We start from the raw sequence: 27,397 nt of genomic DNA, 5'->3' as shown, positions 1-27,397 counted from the left end.
AGAAGATGAAAACACTAATTTGAAGAGACATACATATCACTATGTTTATCGCATTATTTACAATATGGAAGCAGTCCAAGTGTCCTTTGATAAATGGATAAAGATGATGTGCTGTATATATACAATGAAATATTACTCAACCATAAAAAGAATGAAATATTTCTGCTTCCAACAACATTGATGGATCTGGAGAGTATAATGCTAAGTGAAATAAGGCAGTCAGAGAAAGACAAATACAATATGATTTCATGCATATGTGGAATTTAAGAAACAAAACAAAGAAAAAAAGGGACAAACCAAGAAAAAATGAGACTTAACTATAGAGAACAACCTGATGGTTACCAGAGGGGTGATTGGTGGAGGGGGTAGGTGAAGTAGGTGATGGGGATTTAGAGTACACTTCCTCAATGAGGAATGCATAGAATTGAATCAGTATATTGTACACCTGAAACTAACATAACGCTGTATGTTAATTACAATGAGATCAAAGTTTTAAAAAATCTTACAATAATAAATAAGATAAATAGAATCAGATCCAGTGCCATTGGCTAAGAACAAAGCTTAAGTATAGAAGTGAAGATATTGTTAAAAAGATAACAGACTCAAAATAGAGTCACTTATGTTAAGCTCTGTGTCTCTAAACAAAAAATTAATTATACTTGCAGCTCTTCCAGAAATGGATTTTTAAGCCAGTAAATCAGGAATCTTCTGATAAGCATTAATTAGGTAATCTTCCTGATAGACCCTTGCCATCCCATAAAGGAGAGTAATCTTGAAGTAACCAACTTGGTTTTGTTTGTTTGTTTGTTTGTTTTGTTTTGTTTTGTTTTGTTTTGTTTTTGCCTAGTATAACTGCCTTGTTCCTGCTGCCTTGTGCCTATGAAAGTCTCCCATTTTGGGAAGCATCTTGGAGCTCCTTTCTATCTACTAGATTGGATACTGACTAATTTGAATGGACTTTTGCTCAAACTCAAATTTTTAAATATGCCTCAGTTTATCTTTTGACAGTTTAAAATATTGCCTAGAAGAGACTAGGAGAATGAGCTGCTATGTGTGCTTTGGCTGGATATGTACTGCTGGCTGTGGTAAGGTTCAAATAGGATTATGTTTTCAATGAAATTAAAGCGAGACAAGCTGGCAAGGCTATGCATACCTTTCTCCAGGTCCATTCTACTGTGTGGGAGCCAAAAGTCAGTAGAGTTGGGATTTTGCCAGATGATGATAAAGGGAGACCATGACAAGGGAATCAGGGGAGAGCACAGGGAAGATGATGAGGGACTAGCCAATTTAAGCTACCCTAAAGGAAATGAAAATGCGGAGGTAGCTGGGCAGGGAAATGTGGACGTTTTCAGTAGAGTGTATGTCCTGGAGATGTTGTGTTCAGAAAATGGGATGCTTGAAACAGAGATTATGTGGCTACATTACAGTTCACGGTAACCAAGAAGGCAGTATATGGCCTTGGGTTGAATGGGTAAACTAGGATTGAGAGAGATAATGAAGTAGCCAGTGTCAAGGAACTCAGAAACTAAAGTATTGAAGGGTCATCTGGATTCTTCACATGGATATTAAAATCACCCAAAATGGTGGCAAAGAAGAGAATGGAAAGAGTTGACTGAGCCAGAAGCTAAAAGCTGAAGGCAGTATGAACAAGTGTTCTGAGGTTCATGGATGACCATGGCAAGAAGAGAGTGGAGGTTCTAGTCTGATGACACGTAAAGCTGTATGTGTGTGACAGGGAAGGGAAATCACAGAAGAGAAAGGGAAAGTGGTCTGAAGTGGCAATGAGGAGCAAGGAATACATCAAACTTCCCTAAAGACCAATAGGAAGAGGGCTTGAGGCAAAAGAAAATATTCTCCACTTAGCATTCTGCTTTCCGTGCAGAACTCTAAGGGTGACCCACTTTTTAGTTAGAGCAAGACAGTGAAGGAAACATTTAGAGAAATCTGAAGACACTGAGGATTTTGCCTATGATTGACTTTGAGTTTCAGAGTGTATAATGGAAACATTTTAGGATTAGGAGGGGTCACTATGGAGTGACATGGAGATGAGAATCTGAAGGGTAAAGGATGATGTAGCAGTGCCAGTCTACTTTGGGTGACCGGAAGCAGAAATAAAGTGAGTACCAGCAGTGGCTGTCTGAATGTGCTGCTATAGAGGCAAGGGAGTTGAGGTCTTATCTGAACTGGCCAAGGCTCTCAGGTTTCTGCCCTCATTTCTGTGGAAATCACTGGGTGTCCTATTGGCATTTTATCCCCAGTGCTCTCCATGTACAGAGACAGTGTTTGATAGATGTTTGTGGACTGAGACCAATCCTTGTTTATGATAAACCATCAATAAACATTAGTTAGATTTGAATGCTGAAAATAATGTAGATGAAACAATTCTGAATACCCTGGAATGTCTGTGTAAGTTTTCAGTGTCAGAATTTCATCTTGTGATACCAGGCACTGTTTAGCTTCAGATAGCAGGAAGATCTGAGAATGAATCAGCACTGAATCCCGGATCCAGCTCCTTTCACCAGGGCATTCACTTTAAGTCACAATGACCTCCTTTGATTACTCATCATGGCAGTGCAGGGGGGACTGCAGTTCCTGGATCACGTGCCTTTTATGGAGTGGTTAGTTAGTACTGTCCTTCATCCCTGGAAGGAAAAGGGAAAGTGAAGCCAAACAACAGGGATTTAATGCCACATTTTTCTTCACTCAATTGAGACACATATCTGAAAAACACTATAAAACCTCCAATTTTTAAAGGATTGTCTTTGCAAGGTGATTTTGTTTTTTGTTTTTTTTTTTTTCAGATGGGACTTTTAAAAGATATTAAAGAAGTTGTTACTTTTACTCCTAGAGAATAAAAGATAACCAAAACCTAGGGATAAAGATATCCTGAAATAATTTCTTTAAAAACATTCTGATTAGAGAAGGAGCTTTCAATTTTAAGAGAGATTAGACCAGGTAATCTTAAATCCTTTTCAACACAAAGTCTGTGTTAATATGTAAGATGTGAAAGAGTTGAATACTGTTTTAATTGAAGTAGGAAGTTGGCCAAATACTTTTACAGTGTTCTCGACTACTATGGACTGACTTGTATACCCTCTCCCTCCCAATTCATATACTTACACTCTAACCAGCAATGTGACCATATCAGGAGAGAGGATCTTTAGAAGGTAATTAAGGTTAAATGGGGTCATAAGCATGGGGCAATTATCCCATAGGAACGTGGCCATATAAGAGTAGAAAGATCTCTCTCTCAATCTCTTTTTTTTTTTTCTCTCTCAACTTCTCTCTCTGCCATGTGAGGACACAGTGAGAAGATAACCATCTCTAAGCCAAGAAGAGAATCCTTACAGATACCCACCCTACTGGCACCTTCATCGTGGACTTTCAATCTTGAGAACTGTGAGAAAATAAATGTGTGTTGTTTAAACCACCTGGTCCATGGTATTTCATTATGTGGTCTGAGCAGATAAAAACACCAACCCGCTCAGAAATGTTTATTCCTGGAGGAACAAGAGATTCGTATCTCACTCTTGATCCAGAGATGAATTCTAAAAATTTATGAAAGGTAAAATATTTGCAACAGAAACATTTAATAATTTTAAGAAATATTAAGAGACTTTCAGATCCTGCCTCCTACTGCTAATGGTTCCCTGCCATGGCCCATGTTTACTGTGCCCCACTAGCATGCTGGATAAATTAACACGTGTATACAAAGAACCTGCTGAATGGGGAGAAAAGATGAAAGAAGAAAAGCACTGGATCACATGTTGCCTTTTAGAACTCACTGTCAATGAAAGCCTTAACCATCTTTAGCATCCACTTTTATGCTTAATCTGTATCAGGACCTTAAGGTGTAGAAAACTTGTTTATGCTTTTAATTTTTCTAATTTATTTATTTTTTTTAAAATTTTTTATGATAGTCACACAGAGAGAGAGAGAGAGAGGCAGAGACACAGGCAGAGGGAGAAGCAGGCTCCATGCACCAGGAGCCCGATGTGGGATCCGATCCCGGGTCTCCAGGATCGCGCCATGGGCCAAAGGCAGGCGCTAAACCGCTGCGCCACCCAGGGATCCCTAATTTTTCTAATTTAAAGTTACTGGCTTGAATCTTTTTTACCTTGGCCACAGCAAGGTCTTCTTGCAAGATATGTCTATAAAGGAAAGGGAAACAAAAGAAATTATAAACTACCAGGACTTCAAGACAAAAAGCTTCTGCACAGCAAAGAAAACAGTCAACAAAACTAAAAGGCAGCCTACCGAATGGAAGAAGATATTTGTAAATGGCATATCCATTAAAGGGCTAGTATCTAAGACATATAAAGAACTTATCAAACTCAACACCCAGAAAACATCCAGTCAAGAAATGAGCAGAAGACATGAACAGAAATTTCACCGGAGAAGACATACACATGGCCAACAAGCATACTAGAAAATGCTCCGCATCACTTGCCATCAGGGAAATACAAATCAAAACCACAATGAGATACCACCTCACACCAGTGAGAGTGGCATAAATTAACAAGACAGGAAACAACAAATGTTGGAGAGGATGTGGAGAAGGGGGAACCCTCCTGCACTGTTGATGGGAATGCAAACTGGTGTATACACTCTGGAAAATAGTGTGGAGGTTCTTCAAGAAGTTAAAAATAGAGCTACCCTACAACCCAGCAATTGTACTACTGGGTATTTACCCCAAAGATAGAGATGTAGTGAAACACTGGGACACTTGCACCCTGTTTGCTGTTTATAGCAACAATGTCCACAATAGGCAACTGTGGAAGGAGCCTTGGTGTCCATTGAAAGAGGAATGGATAAAGATGTGGTCTATATATTACAATGGAATATTACTCAGCCATCAGAAGAGGATGAATACTACCATTTACATCAATGTGGACAGAACTGGAGGGTATTACGCTGAATGAGATAAGTCAATTGGAGAAAGACCATTATTATATGGTTTCACTCATATGTGGAATACAAGAAATAGTGAAAGAGACCATAAGGGAAGTGGGGAAAGTGAGTGGGGAAAAATTAGAGAGGAAGAAGACAAACCATGAGAGACTCCTAACTCTGGAAAACAAAGGGTTGCCGAAGGGGAGGTAGGTATGGGGATGGGGTAACTGGTGACAGGAATTAAGGAGGGCATGTGATGTGATGAGCATTGGGTGTTATACTATATGTTGGCAAACTGAATTAAAAATAAATATCAGAAAGGGAGACAGAACATGAGAGACTTCTAACTCTGGGAAAGGAACAAGGGGTGGTGGAAATGGAGGTGGGCGGGGGGTGGGGGTGACTGGGTGGCGGGGGCACTTGATGGGATGAGCACTGGGTGTTATGCTATATGTTGGCAAATTGAACTCCAATAAAAATAAATAAATAAAATCACTGGCTGGATAACTGGCTAAACCATTGTCAAGATTCTTCTGATCAATAAAGGCAATCACATTTTGATGTCACCATAGACTTAGGTACCAGAGATTTAGCATTCCTCTCAAATAGAAGTCTGCATAGAAAAAAAGATAAAGTTTATTGCATATAAGAAAATATAATTATGTTAAAAAGTACCAATCTTGGAGGAGGGGCAAAATGGCGGAAGAGTAGGGTCCCCAAGTCACCTGTCCCCACCAAATTACCTAGATAACCTTCAAATCATCCTGAAAATCTACAAATTCGGCGTGAGAATTAAAGAGAGACCAGCTGGAATGCTACAGTGAGAAGAGTTCTGCTTCTATCAAGGTAGGAAGACGGGGAAAAAGAAATAAAGAAACAAAGGCCTCCAAGGGGGAGGGGCCCGCGAGGAGCCGGGCTGAGGCCGGGGCGAGTGTCCCCAGGACAGGGGAACCCCGACCCGGAGACGCAGGAGCTGCACCAACCTTCCCGGGGCGGAAAGGGGCTCGCGGGGAGTTGGAGCAGGACCCAGGAGGGTGGGGATGCCCTCGGGCTCCCGGGGACACTAACAGACACCTGCGCCCCGGGAGAGTGCGCCGAGCTCCCTAAGGGCTGCAGCGCGCACGGCGGGACCCGGAGCAGCTCGGGGGGGCTCGGGGCGGCTCCGCGGAGGGGGCTGCGGGGGGGGGGGGGCGGGAGCCCGAATCCAACAGCGCAGGCCCCGGAGCACAGGGCGCCGGGACACAGCCCAGGATCCGGCCTCCCCCGGGACAGGCAGAGGCCAGGAGGGCCCAGGACAGCGAGGACGCTCCTGCCCCAGCTGAGCAGATCAGCGGCCCCGCCCGGAGCCTCCAGGCCCTGCAGACCGAGAGCTCCGGAGTTACTGCGGGGGCTGACTCCAGGGCTGCAGGGCTGGCCGCCGCCACTGGGGTTGTTCCTCCTGGGGCCTCACGGGGTAAACACTGAGCCCTGCACCAGGATGGGGCTGAGCAGCTCCCCCAAGTGCTCACACCTGAAAATCAGCACAACAGGCCCCTCCCCCAGAACACCAGCTAGACGGACAAGTTCCAGGGGAAGTAAAGGACTTAAAGTATACAGAATCAGAAGATACTCCCGCGTGTCTTTTGTTTTTGTTTGTTTTTTGTTTTTTGTTTTTGCTTTTTGATTTCTGTTTGCTTCCACCACCCTTTTTTTCCTTTCTTTCTTTTTTTCTCTTTTTCTTTTTTCTTCCTTTTTTCTCTTTTCTTTCCTTCTTTCTCTCCTCTCTTTTTCTCCTTTTCCCAATACAACTTGTTTTTGGCCACTCTGCACTGAGCAAAATTACTAGAAGGAAAACCTCACCTCAAAAGAAAGAATCAGAAACAGTCCTCTCTCCCACAGAGTTATAAAATCTGGATTACAATTCAATGTCAGAAAGCCAATTCAGAAGCACTATTATACAGCTACTGGTGGCTCTAGAAAAAAGCATAAAGGACTCAAGAGACTTCATGACTGCAGAATTTAGATCCAATCAGGCAGAAATTAAAAATCAATTGAATGAGATGCAATCCAAACTAGAATCCCTAACGACGAGGGTTAATGAGGTGGAAGAATGAGTGAGTGACATAGAAGACAAGTTGATGGCAAAGAGGGAAACTGAGGAAAAAAGAGACAATTAAAAGACCATGAAGATAGATTAAGGGAAATAAACGACAGCCTGAGGAAGAAAAACCTACGTTTAGTTGGGGCTCCCAAGGGCACCGAAAGGGCCAGAGGGCCAGAATATGTATTTGAACAAATCATAGCTGAAAACTTTCCTAATCTGGGAAGGCAAACAGGCATTCAGATCCAGGAAATAGAGAGATCCCCCCCCCCTAAAATCAATAAAAACCGTTCAACACCTCGACATCTAATAGTTAAGCTTGCAAATTCCAAAGATAAAGAGAAGATCCTTAAAGCAGCAAGAGACAAGAAATCCCTGACCTTTATGAGGAGGAGTATTAGGGGAACAGCAGACCTCTCCACAGAGACCTGGCAGGCCAGAAAGGGCTGGCAGGATATACTCTGGGTCCTAAATGAGAAGAACATGCAACCAAGAATACTTTATCCAGCAAGGCTCTCATTCAAAATGGAAGGAGAGATAAAGAGCTTCCAAGACAGGCAGGAACTGAAAGAATAGGTGACCTCCAAACCAGCTCTGCAAGAAATTTTAAGGAGGACTCTTAAAATTCCCCTTTAAGAAGAAGTTCAGTGGAACAATACACAAAAACAAGGACTCAATAGATATCATGATGACACTAAACTCGTATCTGTCAATAGTAACTCTGAACGTGAACGGGCTTAATGACCCCATCAAAAGGCGCCGGGTTTCAGACTGGATAAAAAAGCAGGACCCATCTATTTGCTGTCCACAAGAGACTCATTTTAGACAGAAGGACACCTACAGCTTGAAAATAAAAGGTTGGAGAACCATTTACCATTCGAATGGTCCTCAAAAGAAAGCAGGGGTACCCATCCTAATATCAGATAAACTAAAATTTACCCCGAAGACTATAGTGAGAGATGAAGAGGGACACTATCTCATACTTAAAGGATCTATCCAACAAGAGGACTTAACAATCCTGAATATATATGCCTCGAATGTGGGAGCTGCCAAATATATAAATCAATTAATAACCAAAGTGAAGAAATACTTAGATAATAATACACTTATACTTGGTGACTTCAATCTAGCACTTTCTGTACTCGATAGGTCTTCTAAGCACAACATCTCCAAAGAAACGAGAGCTTTAAATGATACACTGGACCAGATGGATTTCACAGATATCTATAGAACTTTACATCCAAACTCAACTGAATACACATTCTTCTCAAGTGCACATGGAACTTTCTCCAGAATAGACCACATACTGGGTCACAAATCGGGTCTGAACCGATACCAAAAGATTGGGATCGTCCCCTGCATATTCTCAGACCATAATGCCTTGAAATTAGAACTAAATCACAACAAGAAGTTTGGAAGGACCTCAAACACGTGGAGGTTAAGGACCATCCTGCTAAAAGAGGAAAGGGTCAACCAGGAAATTAAGGAAGAATTAAAAAGATTCATGGAAACTAATGCGAATGAAGATAAAACCTTTCAAAATCTTTGGGATGCAGCAAAAGCAGTCCTAAGGGGGAAATACATCGCAATACAAGCATCCATTCAAAAACTGGAAAGAAGAAAGAAAGAAAAAGAAAGAAAGAAAGAAAGAAAGAAAGAAAGAAAGAAAGAAAGAAAGAGAAAGAAAGAAAGAAAAAAACTGGAAAGAACTCAAATACAAAAGCTAACCTTACACCTAAAGGAGCTAGAGAAAAAACAGCAAATAGGTCCTACACCCAGCAGAAGAAGAGAGTTAATAAGGATTCGAGGAGAACTCAATGAAATCGAGACCAGAACTGTGGAACAGATCAACAAAACCAGAAGTTGGTTCTTTGAAAGAATTAAAAAGATAGATAAACCATTAGCCAGCCTTATTAAAAAGAAGAGAGAAAAGACTCAAATTAATAAAATCATGAATGAGAAAGGAGAGAGCACTACCAACACCAAGGAAATACAAATGATTTTAAAAACATATTATGAACAGCTATACGCCAATAAATTAGGCAATCTAGAAGAAATCGACGCATTTCTGGAAAACCACAAACTACCAAAACTGGAACAGGAAGAAATAGAAAACCGGAACAGGCCAATAACCAGGGAGGAAATTGAAGCAGTCATCAAAAACCTCCCAAGACACAAAAGTCCAGGGCCAGATGGCTTCCCAGGGGAATTCTATCAAACGTTTAAAGAAGAAACCATACCTATTCTACTAAAGCTGTTTGGAAAGATAGAAAGAGATGGAGTACTTCCAAACTCGTTCTACGAGGCCAGCGTCACCTTAATTCCAAAACCAGACAAAGACCCCACCAAAAAGGAGAATTACAGACCAATATCCCTGGTGAACATGGATGCAAAAATTCTCAACAAGATACTAGCCAATAGGATCCAAGAGTACATTAAGAAGATTATTCACCATGACCAAGTGGGGTTTATTCCCGGGATGCAAGGCTGGTTCAACACTCGTAAAACAATCAATATGATTGATCATATCAGCAAGAGAAAAAGAAGAACGATATGATCCTCTCAATAGATGCAGAGAAAGCATTTGACAAAATACAGCATCCATTCCTGATCAAATCTCTTCAGAGTGTAGGGATAGAAGGAACATTCCTCGACATCTTAAAAGCCATCTACGAAAAGCCCACAGCAAATATCATTCTCTGTGTGGAAAAACTGAAAGCCTTTCCCCTAAGATCAGGAACACAACAGGGATGTCCATTCTCACCACTGCTATTCAACATAGTACTAGAAGTCCTCGCCTCAGCAATCAAACAACAAAAAGACATTAAAGGCATTCAAATTGGCAAAGAAGAAGTCAAACTCTCCCTCTTCCCAGATGACATGATACTCTACGTAGAAAACCCAAAAGACTCCACCCCAAGATTGCTAGAACTCATACAGCAATTTGGCAGTGTGGCAGGATACAAAATCAATGCCCAGAAATCAGTTGCATTTCTATACGCTAACAATGAGACTGAAGAAAGAGAAATTAAGGAGTCAATCCCATTTACAATTACACTGAAAAGCATAAGATACCTAGGAATAAACCTAACCAAAGAGGCAAAGGATCTATACCCTAAAAACTACAGAACACTTCTGAAAGAAATTGAGGAAGACACAAAGAGATGGAAAAATATTCCATGCTCATGGATTGGAAGAATTAATATTGTGAAAATGTCAATGTTACCCAGGGCAATATACACGTTTAATGCAATCCCTATCAAAATACCATGGACATTCTTCAGAGAGTTGGAACAAGTCATCTTAAGATTTGTGTGGAATCAGAAAAGATCCTGAATAGCCAGGGGAATATTAAAAAAGAAAACCAGTGCAGGGGGCATTAGAATGCCAGATCTCAGGGTGTACTACAAAGCTGTGGTCATCAAGACAGTGTGGTACTGGCACAAAAACAGAGACATAGATCAATGGAACAGAGTAGAGAATCCAGAAGTGTCTTGTACTTTCTTCAGAGTTGCGTGATGTTGGGATCCCTGGGTGGCTCAGCGGTTTAGTGCCTGCCTTCGCCCGGGGGTGTGATCCTGGGGACCTAGAATCAAGTCCCACGTCATGCTCCCTGCATGGAGCCTGCTTCTCTCTCTGCCCAGTGTCTCTGCCTCTCTTTCTCTGTGTGTGTGTGTGTGTGTGTGTCTGTGTGTCTCTCATTAATAAATAAATAAAATCTTACAAAAAAAAAAAAAGAGTTGTGATGTCTTAGGCCTTGGTTGTTCCATGTGGAATGTCCTCCCCTAAACATTCCTCCTTGCCCCCTCTTCCACTGTCCCTCCTATTCCTGTCCAGTGTATTTCTGTTCTTTATTTAAAACCACTCAAATATCACCTTAGCTGGGAAACTTTCCCTGCCCACAGAGTCAAAAGTTTCCAAACCTCACTTCTCCGGTGGTACCATGTTGGTACTTCCATTAACCTTTTGCTCACCGCATAAGAATTATTTCTTTACATGTTTGTGTTCCCCATTGGACAATGAGTTCTTTGAAAGTAAAGTGACTCATTCATCTCTATATACATAATGCATGGCACTGCATAAATAAAATTAATTAAAAATCTCAAACTGACACATCTAACTATTCTTCCATGTGATCTTAAACTTTATTTTTTAGGCATATAAACTATTTGTGATTATAAACTTTAAAAGTTTGCATCTCTTCCTTCTGTGCCCTCCTCCCTCCCACATCTTCATGCCATGCCTGGAGCCACAGAGAGGGCACAGGTTACCTTCTGCTTTCAGCATAGGTGTAGAAGGTTCCAGAGATTTACTCTGGAGGCGAATTTCCAAGTCTGCTCCCATGGGAAATGAAATTAGGTTCAGAAAAGAGTTTGCATCTATTTAAGAGATGGGGGACATTCTTCTGTATTAAAACAGGCTGTGCCTATCCTTCCTTCTGCAGAGGCAGTCTGGTTATAAGTGATGGAACAAGATGTTGTGGGGAAGCACAAAGTGTCAGCATAAAACACTGAAAAGAGTAGGAGAAAGTTTCAGTCAAGGTCCGGCACTGCCAATGGGGAGCAGTCTGGGTTTCCTTACTGAGATTGGTTTCATAAACAGGTATGTGTAAGAAAAAGACTCAAGAAAATCCTTCTATTTTAAGATTACCTCCAAAGATAATCTATTTCTCTTTGCCTCTATTTGGTATTTCCAAGAAACTGTTTAAACCTTATTCATTTTACTAAATAGGCTTTCCTCTGGGACATCCATTGACCATTGACAAGATGATTAAATGAGATCATGAGTAAGAAGCCTTGAGCTCAATGTTCGACATGTAGCATGCTTCAAACAAATAGTAGCTGAATCTGAAGCCCTGTAAATTAGCAAATTGATTTTCTAGTTAACAAATGAGGCTTGGGTGAGCCTGAATGGTATGAGCCACTCTCCTGTGGCTTTAATGAGTCAACCTAATGATGGGTCCAATCCAATGGCCTGGAATATTAGAAGTTATAAAACCTCAGCCTACAGGGAGAAAACCTGCAGCTCAGCCTAGCACAGCTAGGATGTGGAGCCTAATGGCAAATTTGGCAGAATCCAAACTTGGATCTGCATCCTGCCCTTTAGCTCCTAGAAAGATCTCTGCAAGAAACTTCTGGTGTCCTGAGAAAACCAATTATTTCCCTGTCCTGTACTTTTGTCTGATCAGAATCCCTTTCTCATCCTCAAAGTGAAACTGGAAGCATGTGATCTGAATGAGGGAATTTGGAGGCTGTGGAAGGGACAGGTCAAGGAATAAGATGCTGAAATCCTAGAGGCTCAAACATGTTTGGGAAATTGCCCAGTCTAATTTTCAAAACTTACTTACTGTCAACAAAATACATGATTTGTGCTAGTAGACAGATAGTTTGTGCTTGATTCTTATAGGTGCTTAATAGCTTTGGAATGTTTGTTTTGCTATATTGCTATTTAATGTGAAACATTTTGAAGTTTGATCAAACCCTTGAACTTCAAATTTACACTAGAAAGGTTAAAAAACAGGGAATACTACATTAGTTATATATGTGTCCTGATTACCTCCAAGCTCTCCAGCCTTCTGAAGGCACCATCTTGACATTCACGTGAAATAAATCAAGCTTCCAGCTTAAATAAGGAGAAGTCCAAGATTCTTGATAGTTCTACACATTCCCCAAAGGAGGGTCTAACTCTCACCTAAAGTTGCCTGTAACTTTCTGTTTTGGCTCAGTCATAAGAACTTCCTACCTTCACTTCACCACTGATGCTGCCAGCTCCAAATGGGTCTTGTCCCTTCTCTCCTAAATGGAAATGAAAACTCCTCTTTGTTATCCAAAGCAGTGCTGCCCTAATTCAATCATGATATGGTGACAGAATTGTCCTGAAGATTTGGGCATATTGAAGAGCCTTTCTGTCCAGAATCAGAAACCACTAAAAATCAAATGCAGTCATTACTATTCTAAAATCTCTTGCTTCCCCACTATTAATCAGCTCTCTTCTCAGCATCCTATTGGTTGTTTTCTTTCAGGAAACTATTGCTCTACCTTCACCTCTCTTCCTGGAATTCTAGGGCTCCAATTCCTTACTTCTCAGGCTGCTATCCACTACCTAGAGGTAGATGTATATACATAAAATATACATATGTTTATATGTACATATATGTATCTATCATCTATGTCACAGGGTATTAACTCTGGCTTTTCCCTCTATTTGGGAGTTCAAGGGAGGATTCCAAAGGCTGAGAACAGTAGGTTTTTAGCCATCTATACTGGCCATGTTGAGATTGTGGGTAACCTCAAGAAGGTCTAGAAGACAAGCAGAGGAGTGTTTAACTCTGACTTCACATCTCCTGAGGGATACTTCAGGAAATCCCTATAAATCTTGACCTGTGCCTGCTGATATTGAAGAACCTTATTTATACCTAAAATTTATAAAAGAAAGTGCTTAAGGGAACTGTTTGTGACAGGAAGGCAAAGACACAGGGCTACATTCAAAATGGTCTGCTCCTCTAGCTATGGACCAAATAGGCACTGATACAGGTGCTGGACTTCGGCCACCTTGAGAGGTTCTTCCTGACAGGACCTCCCGGAGGGCACATGAGCCCATGACAGGGAGCGTGTGTGTATCCAGTAGCACTAGATGCTAGGGCTGTTGGAAGAGTCATGAGCAACCAGCTAGAGGTGATGAAGGTGGCATCTCCTGTGAGATAGAACAAATCTATTGGGGTAAAGCAGGGGACAAATGCACAGTAATTGTGGTTTCTAAGGAGTCCACGTGGGTACCCCCATGAAAGACCAATAGGTGGGGAGAAGGGAATAGGGGAGGGGGACTTTCTTGGCGGCCACCAATGTCAGGGGCAACCATACCAGTCAGGAAGAATCTTTCCTGCCTCATCTGTCTCCCCTCTCCCTCCTTTTGTCTCCTGGAAAACCAGATGGCCTAGTGGGTAGAAGAGAACAAAGGTGAAAGTTGGAAGCTGACCAAGCTTCTCTCCATGAGTCTACCAGCCCAAGGTGCTGGAGGACAGGGAAAAGGGTTTGACTTAAATGAGAGAATAAGGCTTTGACAATAGACAAGACTAAACTGGGCATCTTATATTAGACTTTCCACTGGTGTGTGTGAGTGACAGGAGAAGCTCTTTTATGTTTTTGAGACTTCATCCAGAGGCAAAGATATGATTGACAAAACTTGTTGGAAGGCAGTCACATAGAACAGGAAAAGCTAATTTATAATTTCACCCCTACTGAGTACAAATCATTCAATAAGGCATTTGGTCTGTGTCTTCCTCCCTTCGTCTCTTCTTTTTTCTCTTCTCTCTCCTGCATATACATTTATATTCTGTTATGTTTTATGTGCAAATAAATTTTCTTTTGACTCAACTTATCCCTTCTAGACAAGCCTGGAGCCTTCCCATTCATAACCAGATGTCCACGTACTTGTTTGTTTCCTTTGATTTCTAAGTAGAAGGCTGTATGAATTTTAATTGAATTCCTCCATCATGCATGAGCTTCTCCAGTTGTCTTCCTCCACTGACTACACGTCTTTTTGCTCCTCCCTGCTACCATGTATTAAATGCTGTTTTAAACCTCTAGAAACCTCCAATGTGGATCTGATTTTGATGCCAGCTTCAGAGTGTCTGCAGACCTGGGGTTCCATAACCACTGGAGTCTGCTCTTACCATAACCGGATACTCAATACATCTTCACAAAGTGATGCCCCCCACGATGACACACGCCACACCTCAGAAGCTGGCAGAACCTCTCCAGGTTCAAATCCAGCAAAAACATGGCACTGCTGCTGTCTCTGCCTGTGTCCTTGGCACTTGTGCTATGTCACAGTTGCTACTTTCAGAAATTTATGAGCCATCAGTCCTTGCCGACTACTTAGCAGGCTCTCATCTGCCTCCAAGCCAGAGAACTCTTTCTGAGCCTCCTGGGAACAGGGTCACCATATTTCTCTTATTTATCCCATATTTCCTGTAAATGTCAGCTTCTTTCCTGGCCTATTCCAATTAGTTGTTGGTGGGTCTCTCCACTCACACAGTCCTCTAAACCTCTTTCTTCTTTTTAGCATATTCTTTTTAGCCTTGTGTAGATTCATGTCCATGTGTATCTAGCTGCAGAATGCGTGCGGCTCTTTTAATAGAACGTGTCTCCCTTATGGCAAAAGAGGCTCTTTGAAGACAGGGCAAGTATTTGGTATAAAACAATGACTGCAAATCAGCAGGCATGAACCCTCTGGTTCATCTCTTTTTCAACCACACAGTAATTACATATGATTTTTCAAATTTGAATGCCTCAGAAGGCTAGTCATGCCCTAGTTTACTTCCCTTTCTATCATTCCTTGGTCTGTTTCATTCACTTATACTACTTGTCTATCTGTGGTAGACATTTCGGTTTCTACTTTCTGGAATAAAGTCCTCTTTGACAAATCTGTCTGCTAGACAAAATAATGACCCCCCACACACACTTCCTAATCCTCAAAATCTGTGGACATGTCACCCAAAACGGGGGCGAGGGGGGAAGGACTTTGTGAATGTGATGAAATTAAGGATTTGAGGATGGAGGGATTATCAAAGATTATCTAGGTGGGCCCAATGTAATCACAAGGGCCCTTAGAGAGGGAGACCAGGGGGTCTAAGTTAGAAAATGGGAACATGACAACAGGAGCAGAGCATGGACTGATGCACTTTAAAGGTGAAGGAGCTGCAAGTTAAAGAATGCAGGTGGTCTTGAGAGAGAAAAGCAAGAAAATGAGTTCTCCCCCACTGTCTCCAGAAGGAACCCAGCCTTATCCACATTTTGATTTTAGCCTCATGAGACTTGTTTCAGACTCCTGACCTCTAGAACTGTAAGATTACACATGTCTGTTGTTTTAACCACTAGGTTTGTGGTAATTTGTTAAAACATCAGGAAGAAATATATATAGTAAGAGTCAAAAAACAACTGCCTGACCTTCCTTGGTACCAGAAATCTTCTCCACTTGGTCTTACTGGCTATTAGAGGTGTAGCTTTAGTGATGAAGGAACTGATTCAGTGGGGTAAGACTCAGTGCTTGGGAATTTGCTTCCTTTCTGAAGATAAGGCATGGGACAGTAATTGTTTCCTTCCATCTGTTGGATACATAATGACTCCTAAAGTTCAATAAACTAATGGCTTCATGAGCTTTATAAAGACTCTTTTACCTGTAGCACTCTCACCCAGGAAGCAGTCAGAGATAGATAGACAAACCTTTTCCTTCTAAGACTTTTGTCACCCCTAGTTATTTTCCCACATGCCCACTCTCATGCATAAGGACACATGATACCTTCATCTGTGTTTTACCTCTCTTCTTCCTACTTATTCCTTGCTATCCCTTCTTCAGTGTCCTTGACTCAAGGACACTCTTGCTTTTCATGCTTTAAACACTTATGATGACAAATCTACGTTTTAGTGACTGATGTGTGTGCTCAGCAGGAGGAGCCTCTGGCGTTCGTTTTTTTTTTTAATTCAAGTATAGTTAACATACAGTGTTAGATTAGTTTCAAATGTACAATATAATGATTCAACAATTCATCACAAGTGTGCTCTTAATCATTCCCTTCACTTGTTTCACCCATCCCCCCACTCACCTTCTCTCTGGAACCATCAGTTTGTTCTCTATATTTAAGGGTCTGTTCTTTGGTTTGTCTCTTTTTTTTTTTTTCATTTGTTTTGTTTCTTAAATTCCACATATGAATGAAATCGTATGATTGTCTTTTTCTGACTCATTGCACTTAACGTTATACCCTCTAGATCCATCCATGCATGTTACAAATGGTAAGATTTTTTTTTTTTTAGGCTGAGTAATATCGTATGTTTGTGTATGTTTGTGTAGCACATCTTCTTTACCCATTCATCTATGGATGGATACTTAGATTGCTCTCATAACTTGACTATTATAAATAATGCTGCAATAAACATAGGGGTGCACGTATCTTTTTGAACTAGTGTTTTCAATTACTTGGGGTAAATACCCAGTAGTGGAATTACTGGATCATACGGTAGTGTTCTATTTTTAATTTTTTGAGGAACTTCCAAATTGTTTTCCACAGTAGCTGCACGAGCTTGTAATCCCTCCAGCGCTCATTTTAAAGAGCCACTTTCCATGTTAACAATGATAACAGACTAATAAAAAGAAATAGATAGGTAGATTTAATATTTTACATCCCCAGTGATGCCAAGGAAGATATCTTTGCATTGACTATTTCTTCATTTCTTTCAGCTGCCAACTGTGAAGTGTAATTTGATTTAGCATATGGTGGCAAAGCCATGAGACAACAGAGACAAATACAGTTTGGGTTTTCATCAACATTTGCAGATCAACAACCGTGGGTCTGTATTTCAAGAGAGACAGTGGTAACAGATGCCATCCCTGGAGGATCTCCAAGTCAACCAGGTGTAATGTCTAAAAAAGAGACATAAAATAGAAGTGTAGGATGAAGCACCTGTTGGTATGACTCCAGCAGTTATTGGCTGCTAAAGAGTTTAATTCGAAGTAGTCAACAGAGAGAGATAAAAACTGGGTCATTTCCCATGGCCAGGTATTTAAAGCATGTAGGAAGCAGACTACATGAATTTTGATGGAAACTTAAGTTGTTTCATTATGAGAAAGACATCTCGAATTATCTAGGGCTCTTAGGTAACACAGACTCTGGCAGTTACCACTTTCTTTGGTTCATGTAGACCTGGTCTAACCAAGCAATGAAGTGTCATAGAGCAGGGATCCTTAACCAGTGGCTTCATGCAAGTCAGATCTTGGATGTATTGGTTTGTCTACTCTAATATTTTTTAAAAACATGATTTTCTTTAGGTAAGGCACAAGCAGTCCACACGATTCCCTCCTATACAAAACCATTCTTGCCTATTTATATAACTTGCCCTTGATACAGAATAATAGTCCCCCAAGGATGTCCATGTTCAAATTCCCAGAAGCTATGAATATATCACCTTACATGGTAAAAGGGATTTTATAGATGTGATTAAGTTAAGGGCCTTGAGATGGGGAAGTTATCCTGAGTTATCTGAGTGAGCCCAATGGAATCATGTGAATTCTTATTAGTAAAATAGGGAAAGAGGGAGGCTGGAGAGTCAGAAACAGAGAGAGATTGGATAATGTTGCCTTGCTTTGAAGATGGAAGAAGGGACCAGAAACCGAGGAATGCAAGCAGTGTCTGGAAGCTGGAAAGTCAAAGGAGATTATCCTCCAGAGCCCCTAGAATGACATTAGCCCTGTTGACACCTTGATTTTATCCTATTGAGCTCCATTTTGGATTTCTGATCCCCATTACTTTAAGATAATAAGTTTGTGCCATTTTAAGCCACTAAATTTGTAACAGTCTGTTATAACAATAATAGGAAACTACCATGTTGCCTAACTCTGAAGTTTAGGTTCAATAAAACCAAAAAAGAGCTGTAATAACAACAGGTAATATTTTGAGTGCTTATTATCTATATACCAGGTATACTTCCTATGATTAACCCATTTGTTCCTCAAAACAACTCTATGAGGCACATCCTCTATGCCTCTATGAGGCACATAGAGTTGTGCCCAACTCTATGATGGGCACATCCCCTATTCTCGCACTGATTTGTCCAGCAGTGGGCAGATCTCCAGTACAAAGAGTAAAAAGAACATTCCAATTTTGTAAACTGGTTCTTCACAGGAGGATACAGATTTGCTTCATGTGATTTTCCTCACTCAGTTCTTTTTTTTTTTTTTAATTATTTATTTATTTATGATAGTCACAGAGAGAGAGAGAGAGAGGCAGAGACACAGGCAGAGGGAGAAGCAGGCTCCATGCACCGGGAGCCCGATGTGGGACTCGATCCTGGGTCTCCAGGATCGCGCCCTGGGCCAAAGGCAGGCGCCAAACCGCTGCGCCACCCAGGGATTCCCCCCTCACTCAGTTCTTAACTTCCCTCTTAGTGTTCATGAAATCCAGACAATTGTGCTGTCTGATAAATGACCTGAAATCATTTATTAACACAAATTTGCCTTGGCATGTGGCAGATACATACACATGACAGAACTAAAGGGGACTCTGGAGATGACCGAAGCAAAATATATCTTTGCATTCCCACATCTATTATTCCCATTTACCCTTGCCCCTTCCTACAGGAAATGTCATAAAACAATCTTTAAGGAACTTTAACCAGGAGGCAGGATCTAGATGTCCAATTTCCAAGGGGCCTTAGGCCCCTGGAATAATATAGGTGATAGAGTTGAAAAGGAGTTGAGGCAAAAATGATTATTTTTTTCAAATCAACCTTGTATTTCCATACACATTTTCATTCATTCATTCAAGTCAATGTCTTAAAAAATACTGCATCTGACCACATGGCAGGCACTTTTAGAAGTGATAAAGTTGCAAGGATCTTAACTTCAAAAAATGTATAACCTAGTAGGAGACAGGCCTATAGAGAAAAAAAATCATTATGCAAGGAGAGTGATTATATTTTTAATAAAATCAATATAGAGAGAAAGGAAGATAGTGAGATCTCAGGAATCAAGGTTTATATAGGAGGATACTGGAGGGGAAGGAGCAAGATGGCGGAAGAGTAGGGTCTCCAAATCACCTGTCTCCACCAAACTACCTAGAAAACCTTCAAATTATCCTGAAAATCTATGAATTCGGCCTGAGATTTAAAGAGAGAACAGCTGGAATGCTACAGTGAGAGGAGTTCGCGCTTCTATCAAGGTAGGAAGACGGGGAAAAAGAAATAAAGGAACAAAGGCCTCCAAGGGGGAGGGGCCCCGCGAGGAGCCGGGCTGAGGCCAGGGCGAGTGTCCCCAGGACAGGAGAGCCCCGTCCCGGAGGAGCAGGAGCTGCACCGACCTTCCCGGGGGAAAGGGGCTCGCGGGGAGTTGGAGCAGGACCCAGGAGGGCGAGGATCTCCTCGGGTTCCCCGGGACAGTAACAGAGCAACTGCGCGCCCAGGAGAGTGCGCCGAGCTCCCTAAGGGCTGCAGCGCGCACGGCGGGACCCGGAGCAGCTCGGAGGGGCTCGGGCGGCGGCTCCGCGGAGGGGGTTGCGCGGCCCGGGAGCGCGAATCCAACAGCACAGACCGGAGGCACAGGGCGCCGGGACACAGCCCAGGATCCCGCCTCCCCCGGGACAGGCAGAGGCCGGGAGGGCCCAGGACAGCGAGGACGCTCCTGCCCCAGCTGAGCAGATCAGCGGCCCCGCCCGGAGCCTCCAGGCCCTGCAGACGGAGTTCCTGCCGGAGCTGAATCCAGGTTTCCAGAGCTGCCCCGCCACTGGGGCTGTTCCTCCTGCGGCCTCACGGGGTAAACAACCCCCACTGAGCCCTGCACCAGGCAGGGGCACAGCAGCTCCCCCAACTGCTAACACCTGAAAATCAGCACAACAGGCCCCTCCCCCAGAACACCAGCTAGACGGACAAGTTCCAGGGGAAGTCAAGGGTCTTAAAGAACACAGAATCAGAAGATACTCCCCGGTGGTTCTTTTTTTGTTGTTTTGTTTTGTTTTCTTTGTTTTGTTTTTTTTTTTTTTGTTTTGTTTTGCTTTTTGATTTGTTTCCTTCCCCCACCCCCTTTTTTTCTCCTTTCTTTTTCTTTCTCTTTTTCTTCTTTTTTTTTCCGTTTTTTTTTCTCTTTTTCTTCCCTTTTTTTTTCTTCTCTTTCTCTTTTCTTTGCTTCTTTCTCTCCTCTCTTTTTCTCTTTTTCCCAATACAATTTGCTTTTGGCCACTCTGCACTGAGCAAAATGACTAGAAGGAAAACCTCACCTCAAAAGAAAGAATCAGAAACAGTCCTCTCTCCCACAGAGTTACAAAATCTGGATTACAATTCAATGTCAGAAAGCCAATTCAGAAGCACTATTATACAGCTACTGGTGGCTCTAGAAAAAAGTATAAAGGACTCAAGAGACTTCATGACTGCAGAATTTAGAGCTAATCAGGCAGAAATTAAAAATCAATTGAATGAGATGCAATCCAAACTAGAAGTCCTAACGACGAGGGTTAACGAGGTGGAAGAACGAGTGAGTGACATAGAAGACAAGTTGATAGCAAAGAGGGAAACTGAGGAAAAAAGAGACAAACAATTAAAAGACCATGAAGATAGATTAAGGGAAATAAACGACAGCCTGAGGAAGAAAAACCTACGTTTAATTGGGGTTCCCGAGGGCGCCGAAAGGGACAGAGGGCCAGAATATGTATTTGAACAAATTCTAGCTGAAAACTTTCCTAATCTGGGAAGGGAAACAGGCATTCAGATCCAGGAAATAGAGAGATCCCCCCCTAAAATCAATAAAAACCGTTCAACACCTCGACATTTAATTGTGAAGCTTGCAAATTCCAAAGATAAGGAGAAGATCCTTAAAGCAGCAAGAGACAAGAAATCCCTGACTTTTATGGGGAGGAGTATTAGGGTAACAGCAGACCTCTCCACAGAGACCTGGCAGGCCAGAAAGGGCTGGCAGGATATATTCAGGGTCCTAAAGGAGAAGAACATGCAACCAAGAATACTTTATCCAGCAAGGCTCTCATTCAAAATGGAAGGAGAGATAAAGAGCTTCCAAGACAGGCAGCAACTAAAAGAATATGTGACCTCCAAACCAGCTCTGCAAGAAATTTTAAGGGGGACTCTTAAAATTCCCCTTTAAGAAGAAGTTCAGTGGAATAGTCCACAAAAACAAAGACTGAATAGATATCATGATGACACTAAACTCATATCTCTCAATAGTAACTCTGAATGTGAACGGGCTTAATGACCCCATCAAAAGGCGCAGGGTTTCAGACTGGATAAAAAAGCAGGACCCATCTATTTGCTGTCTACAAGAGACTCATTTTAGACAGAAGGACACCTACAGCCTGAAAATAAAAGGTTGGAGAACCATTTACCATTCGAATGGTCCTCAAAAGAAAGCAGGGGTAGCCATCCTTATATCAGATAAACTAAAATTTACCCCAAAGACTGTAGTGAGAGATGAAGAGGGACACTATATCATACTTAAAGGATCTATTCAACAAGAGGACTTAACAATCCTCAATATATATGCTCCGAATGTGGGAGCTGCCAAATATATAAATCAATTATTAACCAAAGTGAAGAAATACTTAGATAATAATACACTTATACTTGGTGACTTCAATCTAGCTCTTTCTATACTCGATAGGTCTTCTAAGCAAAACATCTCCAAAGAAACGAGAGCTTTAAATGATACACTGGACCAGATGGATTTCACAGATATCTACAGAACTTTACATCCAAACTCAACTGAATACACATTCTTCTCAAGCGCACATGGAACTTTCTCCAGAATAGACCACATATTGGGTCACAAATCGGGTCTGAACCGATACCAAAAGATTGGGATTGTCCCCTGCATATTCTCAGACCATAATGCCTTGAAATTAGAACTAAATCACAACAAGAAGTTTGGAAGGACCTCAAACACGTGGAGGTTAAGGACCATCCTGCTAAAAGATAAAAGGGTCAACCAGGAAATTAAGGAAGAATTAAAAAGATTCATGGAAACTAATGAGAATGAAGATACAACCGTTCAAAATCTTTGGGATGCAGCAAAAGCAGTCCTAAGGGGGAAATACATCGCAATACAAGCATCCATTCAAAAACAGGAAAGAACTCAAATACAAAAGCTCACCTTACACATAAAGGAGCTAGAGAAAAAACAGCAAATAGATCCTACACCCAAGAGAAGAAGGGAGTTAATAAAGATTCGAGCAGAACTCAACGAAATCGAGACCAGAAGAACTGTGGAACAGATCAACAAAACCAGGAGTTGGTTCTTTGAAAGAATTAACAAGATAGATAAACCATTAGCCAGCCTTATTAAAAAGAAGAGAGAGAAGACTCAAATTAATAAAATCATGAATGAGAAAGGAGAGATCACTACCAACACCAAGGAAATACAAACGATTTTAAAAACATATTATGAACAGCTATACGCCAATAAATTAGGCAATCTGGAAGAAATGGACGCATTCCTGGAAAGCCACAAACTACCAAAACTGGAACAGGAAGAAATAGAAAACCTGAACAGACCAATAACCAGGGAGGAAATTGAAGCAGTCATCAAAAACCTCCCAAGACACAAGAGTCCAGGGCCAGATGGCTTCCCAGGGGAATTTTATCAAACGTTTAAAGAAGAAACCATACCTATTCTCCTAAAGCTGTTTGGAAAGATAGAAAGAGATGGAGTACTTCCAAATTCGTTCTATGAAGCCAGCATCACCTTAATTCCAAAGCCAGACAAAGACCCCGCCAAAAAGGAGAATTACAGACCAATATCTCTGATGAACATGGATGCAAAAATTCTCAACAAGATACTGGCCAATAGGATCCAACAGTACATTAAGAAAATTATTCACCATGACCAAGTAGGATTTATCCCTGGGACACAAGGCTGGTTCAACACCCGTAAAACAATCAATGTGATTCATCATATCAGCAAGAGAAAAACCAAGAACCATATGATCCTCTCATTGGATGCAGAGAAAGCATTTGACAAAATACAGCATCCATTCCTGATCAAAACTCTTCAGAGTGTAGGGATAGAGGGAACATTCCTCGACATCTTAAAAGCCATCTATGAAAAGCCCACAGCAAATATCATTCTCAATGGGGAAGCACTAGGAGCCTTTCCCCTAAGATCAGGAACAAGACAGGGATGTCCACTCTCACCACTGCTGTTCAACATAGTACTGGAAGTCCTAGCCTCAGCAATCAGACAACAAAAAGACATTAAAGGCATTCAAATTGGCAAAGAAGAAGTCAAACTCTCCCTCTTCGCCGATGACATGATACTCTACATAGAAAACCCAAAAGTCTCCACCCCAAGATTGCTAGAACTCATACAGCAATTCGGTAGCGTGGCAGGATACAAAATCAATGCCCAGAAGTCAGTGGCATTTCTATACACTAACAATGAGACTGAAGAAAGAGAAATTAAGGAGTCAATCCCATTTACAATTGCACCCAAAAGCATAAGATACCTAGGAATAAACCTCACCAAAGATGTAAAGGATCTATACCCTCAAAACTACAGAACACTTCTGAAAGAAATTGAGGAAGACACAAAGAGATGGAAAAATATTCCATGCTCATGGATTGGCAGAATTAATATTGTGAAAATGTCAATGTTACCCAGGGCAATATATACGTTTAATGCAATCCCTATCAAAATACCATGGACTTTCTTCAGAGAGTTAGAACAAATTATTTTAAGATTTGTGTGGAATCAGAAAAGACCCCGAATAGCCAGGGGAATTTTAAAAAAGAAAACCATATCTGGGGGCATCACAATGCCAGATTTCAGGTTGTACTACAAAGCTGTGGTCATCAAGACAGTGTGGTACTGGCACAAAAACAGACACATAGATCAGTGGAACAGAATAGAGAATCCAGAAGTGGACCCTGAACTTTATGGGCAACTAATATTCGATAAAGGAGGAAAGACTATCCATTGGAAGAAAGACAGTGTCTTCAATAAATGGTGCTGGGAAAATTGGACATCCACATGCAGAAGAATGAAACTAGACCACTCTCTTTCACCATACACAAAGATAAACTCAAAATGGATGAAAGATCTAAATGTGAGACAAGATTCCATCAAAATCCTAGAGAAGAACACAGGCAACACCCTTTTTGAACTCGGCCATAGTAACTTCTTGCAAGATACATCCACGAAGGCAAAAGAAACAAAAGCAAAAATGAACTATTGGGACTTCATCAAGATAAGAAGCTTTTGCACAGCAAAGGATACAGTCAACAAAACTCAAAGACAACCTACAGAATGGGAGAAGATATTTGCAAATGACATATCAGATAAAGGGCTAGTTTCCAAGATCTATAAAGAACTTATTAAACTCAACACCAAAGAAACAAACAATCCAATCATGAAATGGGCAAAAGACATGAAGAGAAATCTCACAGAGGAAGACATAGACATGGCCAACATGCATATGAGAAAATGCTCTGCATCACTTGCCATCAGGGAAATACAAATGAAAACTACAATGAGATACCACCTCACACCAGTGAGAATGGGGAACATTAACAAGGCAGGAAACAACAAATGTTGGAGAGGATGCGGAGAAAAGGGAACCCTCTTACACTGTTGGTGGGACTGTGAACTGGTGCAGCCACTCTGGAAAACTGTGTGGAGGTTCCTCAAACAGTTAAAAATAGACCTGCCCTACGACCCAGCAATTGCACTGTTGGGGATTTACCCCAAAGATACAAATGCAATGAAATGCCGGGACACCTGCACCCCGATGTTTCTAGCAGCAATGGCCACGATAGCCAAACTGTGGAAGGAGCCTCGGTGTCCAACGAAAGATGAATGGATAAAGAAGATGTGGTTTATGTATACAATGGAATATTACTCAGCTATTAGAAATGACAAATACCCACCATTTGCTTCAACGTGGATGGAAATGGAGGGTATTATGCTGAGTGAAGTAAGTCAGTCGGAGAAGGACAAACATTATATGTTCTCATTCATTTGGGGAATATAAATAATAGTGAAAGGGAAGGGAGAAGAAATGTGTGGGAAATATCAGAAAGGGAGACAGAACGTAAAGACTGCTAACTCTGGGAAACGAACTAGGGGTGGTAGAAGGGGAGGAGGGCGGGGGGTGGGAGTGAATGGGTGACGGGCACTGGGTGTTATTCTGTATGTTAGTAAATTGAACACCAATAAAAAAAAATAAACATAAAAAAATATATATATATAGGAGGATACTGTATGAGTTTAGACTTGAATTAAAATCAGAGTTTCATAGCCAGGCAGGAAGTGGTCAGGATTCTAAGCAAAGAATAAGCCAGATGTGTACGGGCCTGGAGACTTGAGTGAGTGAAGGCATTTTCTGAGAATTAGAAGATAAAGTAGTCAGGGATATATAAGTTAAGGCTGGTAAGAGAAGAGGCAGGATGCCAGATCAAAAAGAGTCTTGTAAGCCATGCAAAGGAGTTTGGGTAAAATTCTGTAGGGATAGGAAGCCATTAAAGAACTTTGAAATAGTAGCAATGTGATCACAATTCTGATTTAGAAAGATAAATCCCATGGCAGTATGTAGCTCAGGCTTTGATGACTGTATGACTGTGATGGGGGAGAAGGGATGTGGCTAGAAGAAAAACAACTATTAATGAAGCTATAGTCAGTTGTTTAGATGAAATACGATGAGGGCCTGAACTGGCATGGCAGATTTGGCCTGTGGAGAGGAAGGAGGGATTCTAGGCATATTTAGGTAGAGAAATTCAAAGGGCTTGGTGGACCAAATATGAAGGGTAAGGAAAAAGATTCTAGGACAATTTCTTGGCTTCTGATTGGAGATATTGGATATTCATTCAAAGAAGAAGAGAATATAAATGGAAGAATAGCTTTGTTGAAGATGAGACAAGTTTTGTTGTAAAACGTTTGAAAGATAATGAAGAAAAAATACTGACTAGTTTCTTAGATTCTGGAAATCAAGAGTGAAGTTTTGTCAAAAGCTATAGGTTTTTGAAGTCACAAACTTAGATTAGTTTAACTCCTGGGTGTGGATGAGATGCTTTAGTTTCTGAGAGACCTTAAATCCTCATCTATAAATAGGAATAATTTCCTTTATGCTTGCAGAACCCAGTGATAATCTTTTCCTTCTGTGAATACTGGAATAGGGCAATAGTGGTGAAACAGGCTAAGATTTTTAATTTTTTGGTAGCATTTTTGATAAATATTGGAAGCCCTCCAAAGCAGACTATTTTTCTTAACAAAAATTTGGTAAAATACAAGAAGCATGTCAGGATTAGTAGAACTCCTCAAGGGAGTCCAAGCAGAGTTGTACTTTGTACCTTGTAGATGCTTGATCAGGATTTGTGTCTTTGCTTGCATTGAGAAGAGCACAACATTTAACAACTGTAAGTAATTCTGTACAACAGAGGTCTTGGAGGTGGTACTTTGAAAACTCCCTAGCACCTGTTTAATTAATACAAGGGAACAACATAATTGGGGATTTTCACTTCACAGAATCTGTTCAATTCATTTCCATTGTATCAGAAAACTGTCATTATAAATCAGTCTGAGAGTTGAACTGTTCACTCTTCTCATTATTGCATTTTGTATTTGCAACAAAAAGCTGTCAGTGAAGGATGTGGTTAGGTTAAAAAATCAGACTTCTTTTTGACTGAAGGGTAAGGCCAAATACCTAGGAATTCAAAAAAGTTAGCAAACCAATTTTGCTGCCTTTTGCTTTCATAACAACTCAGATTGCTTCAGTAATTCTTTGGTTTTACACATCCAGCTATGTAGAGTGGAGGAACCATGAAAAACTGAGTGTAGTCTCCAGGAACTAATGTCTGTACCTGGAGTCATTCGCATCACTGACATTCTCCCAGTGATCCAGGTTCATGCATGTTTCTTTGAAAAGATTACTTCATTACTAAG

General features: G+C 41.2%; 1 long non-coding RNA gene across 5 annotated transcripts in view; it reads right to left on the bottom strand.

Moving 5' to 3' along the window:
• Positions 1-17,138: 17,138 nt before the first annotated feature.
• Positions 17,139-27,397, bottom strand: part of LOC140621164 (uncharacterized) — a 182,724-nt gene continuing 172,465 nt past the window's right edge. For all 5 annotated transcript variants that reach the window (XR_012020894.1, XR_012020896.1, XR_012020897.1 and 2 more), the window contains one exon: positions 17,139-17,392. This is a non-coding gene — a long non-coding RNA (uncharacterized lncRNA). The remainder of the gene's footprint in view (positions 17,393-27,397) is intronic.

Source organism: Canis lupus, chromosome 29 (assembly GCF_048164855.1).
Source record: "Canis lupus baileyi chromosome 29, mCanLup2.hap1, whole genome shotgun sequence".
Classification (NCBI taxonomy): domain Eukaryota; kingdom Metazoa; phylum Chordata; class Mammalia; order Carnivora; family Canidae; genus Canis; species Canis lupus.
Note: the sequence above shows the minus strand (reverse complement) of the source record. Positions and strands in the feature narration are given on the sequence as shown.